This window comes from Prionailurus bengalensis, chromosome A3 (assembly GCF_016509475.1).
Source record: "Prionailurus bengalensis isolate Pbe53 chromosome A3, Fcat_Pben_1.1_paternal_pri, whole genome shotgun sequence".
Classification (NCBI taxonomy): domain Eukaryota; kingdom Metazoa; phylum Chordata; class Mammalia; order Carnivora; family Felidae; genus Prionailurus; species Prionailurus bengalensis.
Window position 1 is genome coordinate 8,577,629 of NC_057354.1, and position 5,518 is coordinate 8,583,146.

Sequence of the window (5,518 nt, forward strand, 5' to 3'; positions counted from 1 at the left end):
CTTAGACAAGAGACCCAGAGAGCTCCCTCGCCTCTCCCGCCCGGTGGGGACACATGGAGAAGTCAGCAACCTGGGAGCGGTCCTCACCTGACCATGAGGGCACTTGATCTCCCACTGCCAGTCTCCAGGACCACAAGAAGGAAAGTTCTGTTGTCTATAAGCCACCCGGTCTACGGTGTTTTGTTGCAGCAGCTCCAATGGACTAGGACAACTTGCATATCCCTTTGTCTTAGTTTTCAACTGGTTAATAACTCCAGCAGGCAAGATGCCGTCTTTTGGACCTCCTCAAAAGGCCCATCACAGGGAGCCTACTTTTAGTGAGGTGCAGTGTCGCGTTTATCGGTGGGAGCAATAATTCAGCACTAGGGATGTGTTTTCTCTTTCCCGTTCGCTTATTTATCCCATATTCACTTGCGAAGCACCTCCTATGTGCCCGGCGCTTCGCTGGGGACTGTTTAAGTAAGGATGAGCCATTGCAAGTGGGAGCAACGAGCCAAATCAAGACTGAATGGAGTTCTTACTTCCAACCTTTCTCTGGGAGGTTGAGCAAGAGGAGGGGAGAGAGGGCGTCAGCTGTTTTCAAGGAGCTTGACATCCACTCCCCATTCTTTGGGTTGCAGCACCCTGGTTTTCCTTTGGGGGTCACCCACTTTATTGTGAGCCGCTCCAGTGGGACTGTCAGTCAAGGCACCTGGCCCCTCCCCTGGCCAAGGGATGAGCCCATGGTCAAGACAAAGCATCAAACTCTAGATGTGGGGCTGGTGACTCTCTGCCAGAGGGACGCAGGGCAGAAAGCACATTGCCGCTTCCCCGCTCCAGAAGAAAGTCCTTGAGGAGCCTCGCTCCCTAGACACATGGGACTGTTCTAGTTCTTCCCTCCCTCCTTCTCTGCTTCTCTCTTTCTTGCTTAGTTCTCAATTCCCCATCTGTGAGTTTCTCAATATCGGCCCATTAAAGTGTTTTCAGCATAAGTCAGCCAGAATCGGGTGCCTTTGCCAGAGAAAAATACCATCGCCAACGGTCTGCACATGGACTGTAGGAATTAGAACTTTGTGTTCAATGCCTTGGGGAACTTGAGGTTAAGAGGAGACTTTCAAATTTAGGGTCAAGGAGACCTTGTGGCTCGCTGATTAAGAACACGGGCTCTTGAGTCAGCCCTTCCTGGATATAACACCCGGCTCTGCCGTTTGTTAGTTACTGGCTGATGTGGGACACATGACCTAACTTCCCAAGCCTCAGGTCCTCTTCGGTGAATGTTGGATAATAATAGCACCTAGCTCCCAGGGCTGGCAATGCGGTGAAGTACGTAATAACCTTTGGCTGTTATTTTAGTGATTATTCTTCAAGATTTCTTCTGAGAAGTCATACAAAACAGGAATGTCAATTGCAAAAAAGACGCTGAGCAGGAAGGCACTACAGAAAAGCCTTCCTCCAAAGGGGATGTTTATTTCAGAGACACACAGGGGGACGCTCCAGCAGCTGTCTTCCAGGAAATCGTCCACAACCCAGGGTGAGTTCTAAGTTTTAAGTGACTAGCCAGTGTCAAAGGATCGGAAAGGGAAGAAAACACACTAGGACGATGTAAAAATCCAACCACACATTGCATAAGCTCTGAGCTCTCCCAGATTGAATGAGAATCCTGAATTTGGACGTGCTTCCCATCTCCATTAGGCAAAGAATCAACACCATCATGCATATTCTATTGGCAGCTACCTCTGCACTTAACAGTAAATATCAGAAACCAAATGCCGGGGCTCCCTAGGATCTTGGAAAGAGGAAGATGTAAATGATTAATCCAAAGGCTCAGGGCCTTTGCATTGGAGGTTTTTTCTGCTGCAAGTGTTCTCCCCAGCACCCCCATCGCCCCTTTCGGTGTTCACCTCTACCTTCTTATTTCAGCTCAAAGGTCACCACCTCTGAGAAGCACTCTGGGTTCTCTCTAGTGGAACTAGCCTCTCAGAGTGTTCTCTGTGTTTCCTTCCCAGCGGTACCAAGTTTGTGATAGATGTTTCCGCGATTGTTGGATCGGTGGCTTTGCCCAAGTAGACCACGAGTTCCAGGTGGGCAAAGATCTTGTCTGTTACACTCACTTCTGTAGATCGGGGAAGATTGGTTCCAGACCCACAAGAGAAACTCTATCCATCTTTGTTCGTTTCATGACTTTGGTAAATGTCTACTGATTAGCTTTCACTCACTCAGCAAGGGCTTAAATTCTTAGCATGTGCTATTCAATGATGAATGCCATCATTAGTGCATTCCTTTAATTATTAATTCATTAATAATCTATAAATGCTTACAATCTGCCAGGCACTGAGCAGTGAGGACCCAGCCGTGACAAAAAGAGGAAAAAATCCCGATCACAGAACTCACAGAACTTACACTGTAGTGGGAGGGGGTCATCAATGAATACATAAATAGACGCGTGTCCCAGGAGACATACGTGCTTAGGAGAATAATAAGTGGAGAAAAGAGATACGAAGAACTGGGGCCGGAGCACATTGTGGGGGGCACTATTTTATTTTATTTCTAAAGTTTATTTATTTATTTTGAAAGAGATAGAGAGGGAGAATGAACAGGGGACCCGACGTGGGGCTCGAACTCACGAACTGCGAGATCATGGCCTGAGCTGATGTCGGATGCTTTACCGACTGAGCCACCCAGGTGCCCACAATTTTAAAGAGAGATGCTGGAGAAGACCTCACTAAGCAGAGACCTCCACAAAGGAGGGAACATAGCATGGGGCAACCGGAGAGGGGGGAACATTCCATAAAGGGAGCGGCAGGTGCAAAGGGCCTGCAGGGGCGTAGAGAAAGAAGAATCCAAAAAAAAAAAAAAAGAGAGAAAGAAGAATCCAGGATGACCCTGATGTTGGTGTGAGTAGCTGGCTAGAGGCTACCATGGCTCAGGAGAGAAGGTACGGTAAGAGAAGAACCCAAGTCCTCTTTGGCCACCTTGAATTTGACATTAATGAGGAAGTAGGAACAGGGAGATGAGTATTGGCTTTTATTTTCTTTTAAGATTAGTTATGTATTTCGAGAGAGAGAAAGAGAGCATGAGTGGGAGAGGGACAGAGAGAGAGAGAGAGACAGAGAGAGAAAGAATCCTAAGTGGGTTCAGCACTGTCAGTGCAGAGCCTTACATGGGGCTCGATTTCATGAGCTGTGAGATCACGACCTGAGCCGAAATCAAGAGTCAGATACTTGGGGCGCCTGGGTGGCGCAGTCGGTTAAGCGTCCGACTTCAGCCAGGTCACGATCTCGCGGTCCGGGAGTTCGAGCCCCGCGTCGGGCTCTGGGCTGATGGCTCAGAGCCTGGAGCCTGTTTCCGATTCTGTGTCTCCCTTTCTCTCTGCCCTTCCCCCGTTCATGCTCTGTCTCTCTCTGTCCCAAAAATAAATAAACGTTGAAAAAAAAAAAAATTTAAGAGTCAGATACTTAACCCGCTGAGCCAACCGGGCGCCCCCATATTGGCTTTTTTTTAAATTTTTTTTTAATGCTTTTACTTTATTTTTGAGAGAGAGAGGCAGAGACAGAGCATGAGCAGGGGAGGGGCAGAAAGAGAGGGAGAGACAGAATCTGAAGCAGGCTCCAGGCTCTGAGCTGGACAGAGCCAGCACAGAACCTGACCTGGGGCTCGAACCCACAAACGGAGATCATGACCTGAGCCGAAGCCTGACGCTCAACTGACTGAGCCACCCAGGCGCCCCCGCATTGGCTTTATTTTCAAATGTTATTAAAATATTGCACACACACAAAATAGCAGACACAATGGAAGTATCCAGCCTCGTGGATTTCCCGAAGTGTGGTGTTGGGTAATCAGCACCGCCCCCCCAAAGGCCTTCGTGCCCATCCTGGTCCCTGTTCCCTCCCTCAGTGACCACTGTCCGGCCTGGCACGACAGATGCATTTTATTGGCAATTTTCAACCCACGATCAAGAGACAATATGGGGCACTGGCTCAGGTCATTCTCAGAAAAATACCTCATCTGCTTTTTTTTTTAGACTAAGACTTTTGATTTGTTTTGTTTTTGCTTCCTTTTGTTGTTTGCAACTTGGGAGCTTTGCTTATTTGTTTTATTCGCCTTCTTCTCAGGGCGAGGTGCTAATGCGGGGTGTGGGTGGGGTCGCTCGGGGCTGGCAGTCACGTCCTGTCCGGACCCCCCCCCCCCGGGTCCTGACCTCTGTGAGGGGGGTGGGGGGGCAGCCACCCACCAGACCAGCTGGACCTGCAAACCCTACTCCCTGCTTTCAGAAAGCAAGTCCCCTGCCCACCCTGTCCCCGTCCCCAATCCCCCAGGGGCTTCCCCCCTCCCCCACCCTGCCTCGTCCAACCCCAGCAGCTGGTTCTTCTTAAGGCATCGCTGTTAGTTTACAGTGGCTGCAAGTGTTCATTTTCATGTTTTAATGAAAACACAGCCAGCTTCATTCCATCCTGAAAATTAATGTCTTCTTTCTCTCTCCGTGTCCCCCTCCCTCTCACTATATCCACCGATTGTTTCTTTTGGAATTAATTCCCCTCTCGCTTTGCCTCCGTAGAGCTCTGGCTCCCCGGAGAAGGAAGAGGACGGCCCCTCGGGGCCGCACAGAATGGACAGGCCAAGCGACAGGAGGGAGGCCGCCCGCGCTCCTCCAGGGCCTCGAGGAAGGCACAGTCACACCTGCAAAACACAGCGCCCATCTTTCTCATCCGCTTTTACTTCTCAGGAGACCCCGGTCCCCAGAGACCTGTTTTCACCTCCCCGGCTCGGCACACATGTTTTCTACATGATATTAACCGGTCGCCTTTGAATCTCGCACATCCTGGTATGCTTTGGATCCACCGACCTCATTTTCACACACACACACACACACACACACACACACCCCGGAATCTGTACTAGCTGACTGCCGGCAAAAGAAAACGTTAGCGTGGCTCTCTCTCCTTCTTTTAAACAGCTTAATTGAGATACAATGTACACGCCATACAACTCACTTAAAGTGTGTTCTTGCCTGACTTTGCGTTTATTTACTGGGGTGTGCATTAGCTGTTTCTTCTTGAAAAATGGGGCCGCCGGGTGGACATTTTGACCCTACAGGCTCCCCGCTTTGACAGGTGACATCTAAATAGAGAGCAGATTCTGTCCATGTTTCCACCCCCTTCGCCCCCCCTCCAAAAGTTGTTTTACTCTTTTTCCAACTTACAACCTACTTCCCGTGTTTGGAGTCTGAGCTGCCCAGGCCTTTTCAGGAGACTTGCTGCCTTGTTTCTGCACTAATAGTAAGTTTCTTTTGTGTTGGAGGGGTTTTCTGTTCGGTTTTTCGTTATTTAGAGCCTTCTGCTGTTTCCCTTATCTGCGGGGCTGGGGAGACCCCAGTGAAAGGTATCTGTGTGGCCTAACGGACTCTGCAGAAGTATTTGGTACTTAGAGCCAAATGTAAACGTTCGCAGCATTCTGACTCTGGGGGTGGTCAGAAAGGAAGATGGTTAGGAATATGAAGAGGCCTGGAGCTTTTTCCTGATATTAAAATGTTAATCTCTAG

General features: G+C 49.3%; 1 long non-coding RNA gene across 1 annotated transcript; it reads left to right on the forward strand.

Annotated features, from left to right (window-relative positions):
• The first annotated feature begins 1,250 nt into the window (after positions 1 to 1,250).
• Positions 1,251 to 4,980, forward strand: LOC122466930. Its single transcript, XR_006292787.1, has 2 exons — positions 1,251 to 1,510; positions 4,535 to 4,980. It is a non-coding gene; the product is annotated as an uncharacterized LOC122466930 (long non-coding RNA).
• Positions 4,981 to 5,518: the final 538 nt, after the last annotated feature.